The sequence below is a fragment of the Schistocerca nitens genome, chromosome 2 (genome assembly GCF_023898315.1).
Source record: "Schistocerca nitens isolate TAMUIC-IGC-003100 chromosome 2, iqSchNite1.1, whole genome shotgun sequence".
Taxonomy (NCBI): Eukaryota; Metazoa; Arthropoda; class Insecta; order Orthoptera; family Acrididae; genus Schistocerca; species Schistocerca nitens.
This window is the reverse complement of record NC_064615.1, coordinates 977588319-977601155: the sequence shown is the minus strand read 5'-3', so window position 1 is coordinate 977601155 and position 12837 is coordinate 977588319. Positions and strand designations below refer to the sequence as shown.

The window sequence follows — 12837 nt, the reverse complement described above, 5'->3', positions numbered from 1 at the left end:
CGTACGACGTCGATGCTTAGGATGGAACCACCTCGGTGAGGTCGACTACCTCCCTCTCACAGTGATGTATCCTTCCATGGGGGCCTAATCGGGAGGTCCATGCGGTTCCTCCACGCCTGCATCGTCCGCCCTCCTGATGATGGCACCTTTCCTAACTTATTGCATAGTCACTGTCAATGTCAATGACTCTCGCGCGAGCAGTAAACTGGCATTATTCCATGAAATGATGCTTGCTGCGAACATTGTCACTGCCCTCCTGCAGGAGGTGCATGTTGCAACCTTTTGTGCTTCCCATGGCTTTATAGTTCACGTCTCCCATGCTTCCCCTACTGGTAGTGGGGTGGCAATCATCTTACACGACGATATTCTCGCTAATACAGTTGCCTATCTCGCGGATGCCTGAGGTATGGCACTCATGTTTGGTGGCATTAAGATCATCAACATCTATGTGCCATCTGGTTCGGGTCGCCGCTATGAACTTTCCACTTTCTTCCACCAGATAGTCACGACTCTTCCTGGATCTGCAGGATGCCTTGATCATGGAAGGTGACTTCAACTCCACACACGCGCTCTTAGATCAACTGCCACATCACTCTCCATACGCGTCGCTAGCGGCCTTTGTCCAGCACCTCAACCTTGTGGACTCTTGGGAGCATGTTCATGGCGATAGTCTGAGGTTTACGCATTTCACTAGTCATTATTGCAGTCGCCTGAGTCGTGTTTACATATCCCGCGGTATTGTCGGTATGGGGCAGGATGCTGAAGCCTGGTCCATTGTGTCCTTTGTCCATGTCACCTATATGTGTGCTGTCAATCTCTGCCATCAAAGAGAGCACCATGGAAACTGGGGACCATGGAAACGGAACACGATATATTTTATTCAACTGACTGCTGGCAGCTCATAGAGATTACGTGGACAGTCTGTCGTCGACTTCGCGATGCTCGTCAGTCTGCCATGTCATGGTGGGTCCTCTGTGCATAATACCGTCCTCCGCAAGACCTTAATTGGTTATTAAAGGGAAGTCGTGGGGTGGCAGTGATGAACACAGGATTTCATTCTCAGGGAATGTACGACGATTCCATTTGGACCTCAGCGTAAGGCGATGGTGAATCGTGCCAGGGCACAGTTCACGACCATCTCTCGACACCACCTTGAAAGAGCTATGGTTAGGGCGCGCACACACTACAGGTTAGATTCGATCTACGTGCCACTTCATAGCAGAATGGTGCCACTGTTAGAGGACTTTAATTAATGCCACCGTCGGAGGACTGACTAATGGTCTTACGACTGGCTATGGACGGAATTTAGATATCAAATGTGATATAAGGTCTCCACACGATGTACATTACATTACGATGTACTCTACATAACGTCACCACTCCACCAGCACTACGGCCATCTCCTGGCTCTCCTTTGGTTCGATTCCTGGGGATGCAACTATGGATCTGCCTTCTGACGGCATGGAGGATGAAGGCCATGATGCTATCAACATAGGTTGTATGAAAAAGTCGCCCTGCCCTCCCACTAGGGGTTTTTCGTACATTTCGTCCCCTACTGGCGCCGGTATGGATGGAAATTTGTCGAGACCTTATGTCGCCTGTCCTGCTGATCGATGACGGTTTCCTCGACGTTCTCCTCATTCTCATTCACATGCCTCGGTGTACATCATGAATATGCGATTATCGCCCTTTGATGTTGCTCAACAATGACACGAAGATCTTCACTTGGCTATTGGTTGCACAGTTTAACCGGACGCTCTGCCACATGGTTTCCCCTGATCAAACTTCTTTGGGCAGTGCTAATAACATCCGCACTGCTCTCTGTCGCTATTGAGACATAATCGCTCTTGCCCAAGCTCATCGTGTGCTTGGGCTTTTGGCCGCTCTTTGCTTCAGCCAGGCGTTAGATCGGGTCGATCATGAGTACCTGGAAGGGGTGCTCCGCAATATGGGATATCCTGATACTACCGTCGACGTCGTAATATGTCTCTTTCGTGGAGCCACGTCCGTGTACTGTATAATGGCCGTTTCTCTCCTCCCATCTTGATCTGGTTCAGAGCACCAAGACTGCCCGCAGTCTGCGCAGTTACATGCTTACGTGGTGGCGAACTAGTCCTCGTTCTTCGTAGCGGTGCCGAGGTCAGGGAGTCCTTGGCATGGTTCACCACCTACAGAGAAGCTTCTGGGAGCTGCCTTAACATCCGCAAATCGAGTGCTACGGCTGTAGATGCGGGGCTTCCTGAAGACAGCGATGCTCCATTGCGTGAAGCTGCTACTATCTGATGTTTAGGACTCGATTTGACGGGTGATATGCAGCGCACAATTGCTCTCAACTGTCTGCGCCTACTGCCCCAATTACGGGCTGGGCTCCTAGATGTTCGTTTATGTGCCCTCGATCTTCTGCATCGGGCATGATATGTTAATGTATATTTGACTTCGAGTATCCCTCGCATGACACACACACACCCCATTCTATCATCTACGGCCCGCCGCATGCTAGCGGCATTGGGTTCGTACGTTTAGCACAGCTTGCTGTTGAAGATACGGTACGAGACGCTAACCCTCGTGCAGGGGCATGTAGGCTTGTACACGCTCCTGACAGAGCGGTAGCCCTTCTCCTCATCTCTCAAATGGTGCTGTGGCGCAATTTTTCCAAGTACCTCACCAGCCTGTTGCTGGAGACCCTTGCATCACGCTCTTTCTCAGTCTGTCCCGAAATCAGACATCCTACCACCCTTCTTTTACTTCCACCATTTTTCCTCGAACTGAGCTATGTCTGTACTTTATTGTTGCCAACGATCTTGACGTCCACACAGGCGATATTCAGCAGCATAAGCATCGAATGTGCTTGAGGGGAAGAATCTCCACGTAGATTGGCTTACCGTATGCCGATCGGTGTGCGCTCTTGCCACTGATTTCGAATCTTCAGGGTACCTTACGTTCAATTGGAAGCATGCTTTCACAAGATTCAACTTGCAGACAGCCCACTGTGTGTCGCCTGTGATGTTCTGGACATGGACGAACATCGCCTGGTGTGCCGATCGGTGATTGGTTACTGGTGCGACCGATGCTGGCCTTTATGACCAGTACGACTCCTTATCAGATACCTCTTCACCTGCTCCTCTTTCCAGTTCGGGATACTTTCTAGAAACATAGGCAAACTCTGTGATTTGTGAACACGCGGCTCACTACTTGTTTGCTGAGGGCGAGAATAATGTCCTTGATTTTTGGCACTTCTTTAACGAACAACATTGTACAGTTGTGCGCAATCCCAGATACAGACAATTTTTTTCTAGTTTTCTTTGTAGTGTTTTCCTTACCCCACCCGGTGGTTGTGGTGTTACTGCAATGAGAAGTTGATATGGGCATTCTCCTCTCTTAGTACCGATTATTCTCTTATCATTGTAATGATCTCGGAGAACCTTTGCCTCTATAGTAACCACCTAGGCGGCGTACTGCCCGCTCCCTCCTCCTCGCTATGTCTGTTTCCCGCTACGCTTGGTCCTGTAACGAAAAACAAGCGTTGTCTAATTACTGATGTGCTTTGTACCTCTGCTCCTCGTTTCCTACGCTTTCCTTGGTCCCTGGGGGAGGGAACGGGACACGATGGCGAGGACTCGGGTTGCGACCGCTGCCAACTTTGCGTCCGCCCCTCCCTTTAGGCGCCGGGAAGGCTCCGCTGGAAAAAAAAAAAGGTAATGCAACAGTTCTCAATAAGAGGGAAACCTCGGTTCGAATCCGGATACGACACAAATTTTCACTGTGCACTCGTACATCCATAATGTAGATTCCCGTGCAGGAGAGATATTTTAATTGAAAGTCGTCTGCCTGGTGTCGGCGGATAAATATAATACTGCACAGCCTGTGTTGTTCAGAAGTATGGTGCAATGTGCCTTTGGACATGAATGTATGCAACACATTAAGTGTCTTCACGATTGCGAATATGGACAACCATCAGTTGTAGACTAGAGTGACGACAGTGAAAATTTGTGCCGAACTAGGACTCGAACGTGGATTTCCCGTTTATTGCGTGCGGTCGCCTTACCATTTGACACCCAAATTTTCATATGTGTTGTAGACGCATGGTTGACGACATATGGAAGTTTCGGTGTGGGCGTGAGTCATGCACGGATAGCCCAAATGGTACCGGCAGGGTAGCTCAGGGTGTTCGGTCAGAGGCTTAGCTGCCCTCTGTAATAAAAAACTGAGTGAACGGGTCAACGAAGAACTTGAATATGTGTCACGGCATGCCCGCTCCGAACAAATGCAACGAACAATGACGAACAAAATGAGTTCAAAAGCGGGAAATCCGGGTTCAAGTCGCGGTCCGGCGCAAATTTTCACTGTCGTCATTCCATTCTACAGCTGATGGTTGTCCATATTCGCAATTGCATATACATTTAATGTATTTCATAACGGCTGTAGTCACCACAGTGCCTGTTTCTTTGGAAATGCATGTATGCCCAAACGAACTTTGCATCGTAATACACAAGTACTGCAGTATCGTATGAATGCATGTATGTCAGCGCTCTTCTTAACAACACAGGCACAGCAATATCATAATGAAATATGTGCTTGTCGTGCTTGAAATACTGTGTTTATAGCACACCAGCTGCTTTAAAAATTGTTTTTTAATGCAACTGGTGTGCTATTTCTTCACATCGGCGTTCTTCAAAAACAGCTGTTATAACTGACGAACAAATATTTAAATGACAAGATTGGTCTTTGCAGTGGGCAGAAACGTGTAAGGGAAACGCTGACGTAATCGGTGCTCGGTGCTGCCAAGAGGAACTGCAACAAACTTCACGAAGCAATTTTGACACTACAGCTGCTAGGTCGCTGGCGTTTGCAGAAATAAAACAACAGGGAAGTTGACATGAAGTGCACAAGACGAATCCGATAACCCATCGGACACTTACTTGGAGCTATCACTGTTAGCAAAATGATGATCGCTAAGCGTGAACGTCCATCGTTTTGGGTCAAATGGCTCTAAGCACTATGGGACTTAACATCTAACGTCATCAGTCCCCTAGACTTAGAACAACTCAAACCCAACTAACCTAAGGACATCACACACATCCATGCCCGAGGCAGGATTCGAACCTGCGACCGCAGCAGCAGCGCGGCTCCGGACTGAAGTGTCTAGATCCGCTCGGCCACAGCGGCCGGCGCATCGTTTTGCTTTCAATCCTTACTCTAAGGGGGATAAGCAGGCTGCTAGCTTGTTCATGTACGAATATTTAATAATAAATCGATAATTAAATATGCAGCTCTAAAACCGGCTGCGTATTTAGACAGTGCTGTCGATATTTTTGTTTTTGGCAGTTACGTCGTTATTTTTCCCGTCGTTTATATTTATATATAGTTAACTTTTTCGATTAACGAGGGTGGACAATGATATTTTTTAAATATCAATTTATGGGATTCCCGATATTTTTAAAAACATCAACATACTACTAGCGTCGCTCCGGATGACAGACGGTAACAGCTTACGTAGCAGTGAGAGTGGCGACTGTGTTAATAGATTGAAAAAGCGACATCGCCTGCACGAGTGTGATTTACGAAATGGACGTTTCAGGAGATACCGGTGACAGCGTGCCGTTTCCAGAAAGCCGTTGCGTCAGTGAATGCGGCACAAACAGGAGGCAGCGTCTATCCGGCCTGGCACAGCGAGCGGGCGCCGCTCGCCGTGGTGCATCCGCGTGCAGTAATGGTTATGGCTACGGCGAATGTTGGGACGTGGGACAATACGCAGTTCTCTGTGCTGCACACAATGGCTGCAGCGCTGCTGGGCGTGGTGCGACCTTCACCTTCAACCCCGCGCGAGGCTCTGCGTAGAGGCTGCTGATGGATTGCCAAACTCTTGCGCAAGCGTAAATTGTTACACCAGTAGAAAATGAAAAAAAAGACCCATCTAAAATATGAGTTTTTATTCATCAGTCTTCTGACTCATTTGATGCGCCCCGCCACGACTTCTCCTCCTGTACTAACTTCTTCCTCTCATAGTAGCACATGCATCTCATGTCCACAATTACACTACGGGCCACTAAAATTGCTACACCAAGAAGAAGTGCAGATGATAAACGGGTATTGTACTGCAACTGACATGTGATTACATTTTCACGCAATTTGGGAAGTCAGTACCCAGAACAACCACCTCTGGCCGTAATAACGGCCTTGATACTCCTGGGCATTGAGTCAAACAGAGCTTGGATGGTGTGTACAGGTACAGCTGCCCATGCAGCTTCAACACGATACCACAGCTCATCAGCAGTAGTGACTGGCGTATTGTGACGAGCCAGTTGCTCGGCCACCATTGACCAGACGTTCTCAATTGGTGAGAGATCTGGAGAATGTGCTGGCCAGGGCAGCAGCCGAACATTTTCTGTATCCAGAAAGGCACGTACAGGAGCTGCAAGATGCGATCGTGCATTATCCTGCTGAAACGTAGAGTTTCGCTAGGATCGAATGAAGGGTAGAGCCACGGGTCGTAACACATCTGAAATGTTCAAAGTGCCGTGAATGCGAAAAAGAGGTGACCGAGACGTGTCATACCATCACGCCGGGTGATACGCCAGTATGGCGATGACGAATACTCGCTTCCAATGTGCGTTCACCGCGATGTCGCCAAACACGGATGCGACCATCATGATGCTGTAAACAGAACCTGGATTCATCCGAAAAAATGACGTTTTGCCATTCGTGCACCCAGGTTCGTCGTTGAGTACACCATCGCAGGCGCTCCTGTCTGTGATGCAGCGTCAAGGGTAACCACAGCCACGGTCTCCGAGCTGATAGTCCATGCTGCTGCAAACGTTGTCGAACTGCCCGTGCAGATGGTTGTTGTCTTGCAAACGTTCCTATCTGTTGACTCAGGGATCAAGACATGATCAAGACATGGGTGCACGATCCGTTATAGCCATGCGGGTAATATGCCTGTCATCTCGACTGCTAGTGATACGAAGCTTTTGGGATCCAGCATGGCGTTCCGTATTACCCTTCTGAACCCACCGATTCCATATTCTGCTAACAGTCATTGGATCGCGACCAACGCGAACAGCAGTGTCGCGATACGATGAACGGCAATCGCGATAGGTTACAATCCGACCTTCATCAAAGTCGGAAACGTCATGGTACGCATTTCTCCTCCTTACATGGGGCATCACAACAACGTTTCACCTGGCAACGCTGGTCAACTGCTTTTTGTGTATGAGAAATCGGTTGGAAACCTTCCTCATGTCAGCACGTTGTAGGTGTCGCCAGCGGCGCCAACCTTGTGTGAATGCTCTAAAAAGCCTTGAATATCACAGCATCTTCTTCCTGTCGGTTAAATTTCACGTCTGTAGCACGTCATCTTCGTGGTGTAACAATTTTAATGCCCAGTAGCGTAATTGTTAAACCACAAAACGCCAGAAACTTAAGCTGGAACGACAGGGGGAGGGCCGATAAAACTCTTTTTTTTTTAATTACGGGATTCGGACGTATATACATTGAAGAATAGTTCCCCAAAATATTATGCGCGAACTCCAAATACTAAAAATTACGAGAGCTTTTGAAAGCGAGGGTGCACGGCACGCCACGGCGTTGGGGAACCGGTTACCACAAGCCTTTATCGATGCCATCACCCGTATTTATACCGATTCGAGTAAACCTGATTTGCTGTAGCGTTGTTTGGGCGATTTTACTCAAAATGTGAACGAAAATTTCAATTGTCTTATTTGGAAACACGCTCCATAAATAACATCCAGCCGAAGCGAAACTGTCAACATTGCTTCAAATTTGGCCGTATGTCTATTCAAAGTAGACCATACTGCGTTAATACACGTGGCAAATGCCCCTCAAATCGAAATCGGCGATTAAATGCGCCGATTCTGTGAAGATAGAGACGCCAGCGGCGATGTGCTCAGCGACGAAAAGGGCTTTGAGGACGAAAATGAGGGCTTACCAGGTCCAAGTAGCATAAAGCGACCATCCAGTAGCCGGGGCGATAGCTATTATGGTTCAGGCATCCATAATATCCCTTAAAATCAAGCTTCATCTCTTTTTTGTGATAAATACTTGTCAAACTTTAAACTCGTTTTTCTCAAAACCATGTTTATCGGCATGGTTGTCATCGCCTGCGCTATAGTTTTCATCCAATTTTAATGGTTTTGGATCTCCCCTGAAGCAAACTGAATTCTCTTCAGGTCATAGTAGGTGATTTTTTATGTTGATATTTGGAATTCTTTTGGCCAAAAAAGAGGGACCCAAAAATTGCCATTTTTTCAAATATCTTTCATTCCGCCAAAAAAAAAAAAATGTTGCAAATACCTACGATGAACTAAAATTAAATCTGTAAGGATGAGGGTGATAAGTGATTTCATGTTTCAGATAACCACGACCTGAGTTACAGCGACAACCGTCGATCTAACTGAGCTGCCTCGGGAAAATCTCAATTACACAGGGAAGATATGATATTTTTCAATAAAAATGACAATAAAAACTTCAAAGTATGCTTTATTTATTGCAGCAAACCCCATTTGTCTACTACATTTCGGTACGGAGAAAAAAAATCCTGAATTTGAGCAATATTTTCATCCGTCACCGTGTCGTTTAGCCTTAAAATAATAGAACTCCCATGTATAAAACGTCGTATTTCCAAAACTATCATTCGTATAATGATATAATTTTGCAGGTACATTTACTGGTATATGCTGATACTGTCTGCAAACTATGCTGCGAATAGAGTTACTTTTACAGAAATAATAAATTAAAACGTCATTCCTGATTCTGAAGTTTTACTCCATCACCAGCGAAAAAGTAGTAAGCGACAAACTTCTTTCCTTTCGTTATTTGGTGGGCAGTGAGTGCAAGAAAAGGTTTCGAAAATGTTTGGAAATATGTGTAAAGGTTTTTGCAAGTCACTAAGTGCCCTCATTGTCGAATACTGGATGAATATAGTTTGGGTAATTAGTGCGCTGTGACTTACAGTGCCTCGGGCCATAGACACAGTTTCTAACTTATTGTATTAAACTTTTAACCTTAGATCATGGCTCTTAATGAGTGGATTATGACACTATCTTAAAATTTTAAATTTGCTATGTAACTGTGTGAAGTACTGAAAATCAAATTTTTGCTACCCCTGGGAGCTGTTAAATAGACAACCTGCAAATGAGACCGTATCCCGTCCTAGCCGTTAGTAATGTACGTATTTTCGAAATTCTGTTCTCGGTACAGTTTCTACCTTCTACAGCTCCCTCCAGTACCACAGAAGCTCAGTATGTTACAAAAGGGTTTCGTGATTTACTGTCTTCGGAGATTCTATGTGAATTTATATTCACACGTTCTTTCAAATCAGTACCCTTGACAATTGATTTCTTACTTAAGCTTGTGCTGATTTGCACGCTGCTTTCAGCACGAAATAGCTAAATAGTTGAACATACTATTTACCTTCTGCAATTAGTAAAATCTTTCATGGCTGTCTCACCGCAGTTGATATCCAAACGTAAAGTCATTCAATGTGAATATAATACTTCGTCTTTATATGTATGAGTTTTCAGCAGGAAACGCATAGTTAGAGATGATGCAGCTGACGGACTGGCAGTCCTTCATCCTATGTAAAGTGCAATTATACATGGTGTTTCCGTAAGAGCGTGCAATAATTTAACAGGGCATAGAGGGTGCTTACTGAACAACTTGAGGTAGGAAACCTGGAGTCGGAGAATCCAGCTTAAGGAGATAATAAGCACTCCGTCTTCAGGCCACAAGTGGACCATCGAGACCATCCGACCGCTATGTCATCCTCAATGGAGGATGCGGATAGGAGGGGCGTGTGGTCAGCACACCGCACTCCTGGAAGTTATGGTGGTATTCTTGAACGAAGCCGCTACTATTCGGTCGAGTAGCTCCTCAATTGGCATCACGAGGCTGAGAGCACCCCGAAAAATGGCAACAGCGCATGGCGGCCCGGATGGTCACCCATCCAAGTGCCGACCACGCCCGCCAGTGCTTAACTTCGGTGATCTGACGGGAACCGGTGAATCCACTGCGGCAAGGCCGTTGTCTTAAGGAAATAATAGGAATAAAAACACATTAATGTGAACTTTTTTTATTTACATCAGTTACATTTAAGTGTAAATACGTTCATTGCCACAATGAATGCTGGACGGTGTGGCCGAGCGCTTCTAGGCGCTACAGTCTGGAACCGCACGACCGTTACGGCCGCAGGTTCGAATCTTGCCTCGGGCATGGATGTGTGTGACGTCCTTAGGTTAGGTAGGTTTAAGTAGTTCTAAGTTCTAGGGGACTGATGACCTCAGCATTTAAGTTCCATAGTGCTCAGAGCCATTTCATTTCAACACAATGAATGTACCATTTGCACTGTGTCTTCCAAAATGTTCTGAAGGCGACAGCCATCAACCTAAATCCAAGCATGACATCTGGCGCATTCTGACAAATATCCCTGGTGTGTTTCGAATCACATTACAGGCAGCTACAATTTTGGCAACTAATTCCATCTCCGGATCCACTGGGATTCCATATACCAATGATTTTAGATATCCCCACGGAAATAATCAAGGTGATTCAGGTCAGGTGACCTCGCAGGTCATGGAATAAGGCCTCCCTTTCCAATCCAGCAACCAGGAAATACAGCACTGAGATGGTTGCGGCAGAACTCTTTGCACTAACCTCAAATACAGGTGGCCATTCAGACGGCCTACTCTACCATGACATCCTATTCATCAGGATCGTCCTCCCTGTTTTTCTTTGCAGTAAATAAAGAAAGTGCATCTAAATAAACAGCCCAGCACGTGTAAACTTGTAGCATGTTAGTTGTAAATAAGCTGGAAAACAGTAATGCTAGACAAAGCGGTAGACAAGTTTAGTTCTCCGACTCCAGGTTCCCTACCTCAAATTGTTCAGTGGAATATCCTATATGTCCTATTAAATTTTTGCACACTCTTAACGAAACACCCTATATGATATTGTATTTCTGACTGGGCCAACCGCGAACAGCACCGCACGAAGCTCAAAGCCACGTTGCTTACAAGTTTTCATGCAAAATGAGATGGTTATTACAACAATTTAAGATCATATACATTCTCTTCTTTTGCCCTCCCCACTGTACAACGATGCGCAAAGTAAGTGTTCAGTGCCTAGGTAATATCCCAGAAATTTAGCGGTCACATCGCTTACTAATTTGTTTCATGGGGCTAAAAAATTGTATATGAGAGGGAATTTTTTTTTAATTCACGGCCCATCTCGGCCTTCTTTTATAGGTAATCCGTGTTTAAAACGTTACTGAAACGTTACTGAAACGTTACTGAAACGTTACAACTGAGGGTGGTGTCCCACAATGAGTTTATGAGTGCTTTGATTTCATTGTGGGTCCATCTACCCGCTGTTACAACCCACGACAATAGACTGCGAACGCTGCCATCAAAGTGTTGTTTCCCCGGCAACGACTAGGCGGGAAGCGTTAGCTGTGACTACACATGGTGGCCTATTAGAAGCTCTGTGTCTGCCCTACGTCAGAAATCGAGTGTCCATGTGTGGAGCAACCGGAATCTGGCACCTATGATAACGCGCTGATGTGGCTGTCTACCCTCGTCAGATATGGAGTGTCCCATGTGTCGAGCAACCAGTATCTGGCACCTATGATAACGCGCTGAAGTGGCTACGCTTCCGTCTAACCCAAACGGAAGGAAAGCTGGCAGCGATAAACAAGGAGTGAGGTAAGACACTTTTCACGACTTCAGGTAACAGATGAGAGTGCCCATGTATTGTAATACCTTTCGGCCTTCACCTAATCTTTGTGCTGATATCGTGCATGATCAAGAGAAATTTGCGATACTAATGTTCGGCTTTAACCCGTGGCGAAATGGCAATGGCTGTTGCGATAGCAATTTTTTGTGCGCAGTTTGAATAGCATTACATTATAGCGCTATTGTCGTATTGGCTGGCTCTGAGCACTATGGGACTTAACATCAATGGCCATCAGTCCCCTAGAACTTAGAACTACTTAACCCTAACTAACCTAAGGACATCACACAACACCCAGCCATCACGAGGCAGAGAAAATCCCTGACCCCGCCGGGAATCGAACCCGGGAACCCGGGCGTGGGAAGCGAGAACGCTACCGCACGACCACGAGATGCGGGCTATTGTCGTATTCCGTAGGCTTCGAGAGAAATATTTTTACTGTCTGGTGGTATGTGAAACAAAACACTGTGTCTTCTGTTTCGGAGGAAATTATGATATTCAATCGATTTATCAGTATTTTTTTTTCCTTACGATAAATATGCTTTAAAAAAATGTTCTGTTTACTGTAGAGTCTGTTACAGCTATTGGTATTTTTACGGTGCTCTATTCCTGTTGCTTTCAATAAATAGTTAAAGATCTTGTGTTCCGAGTTTCGTAGCCAGCGATACTTTTGACCAGTGACTTAATGTTAATGGCTTCTGTGAGGTCATTTCTTGGCGTTTATTTTGAATTTAATTTTGTTATAGAGTTATTCGTTGTCACATTGTTATTGGTTTGGAGAGGACTTATTTTTTTATCTCTGTTGTGTGTGAGAAACACAGCACTGAATCTTCTGTCTCGATGGCAATTCAATTTGTTCGCTTTATATCAGTTTTGTTCACCATAATTAGTCTTTTACTCTTTTTAAAGTTATGCTTTGTTTCGTTTTCTCCACAGCTGTAGAGCTCATTTACGATACGAGATCCGTTTTCTTTTCGATAAATACACTATGTGATCAAAAGTATCCGGACACCCCTAAAACATAAGTTTTTCATATTGTCATTAGACATCATGAGAGAGCAGAATGGGGCGCTCCGCAGAACTCCCCGGACTTCG

At 45.7% G+C, this 12837-nt stretch overlaps 1 pseudogene; it reads right to left on the bottom strand.

The window, feature by feature from the left end:
• Positions 1 to 9925: 9925 nt before the first annotated feature.
• Positions 9926 to 10043, bottom strand: LOC126238534 (5S ribosomal RNA; annotated as a pseudogene).
• Between the last annotated feature and the right edge of the window lie 2794 nt (positions 10044 to 12837).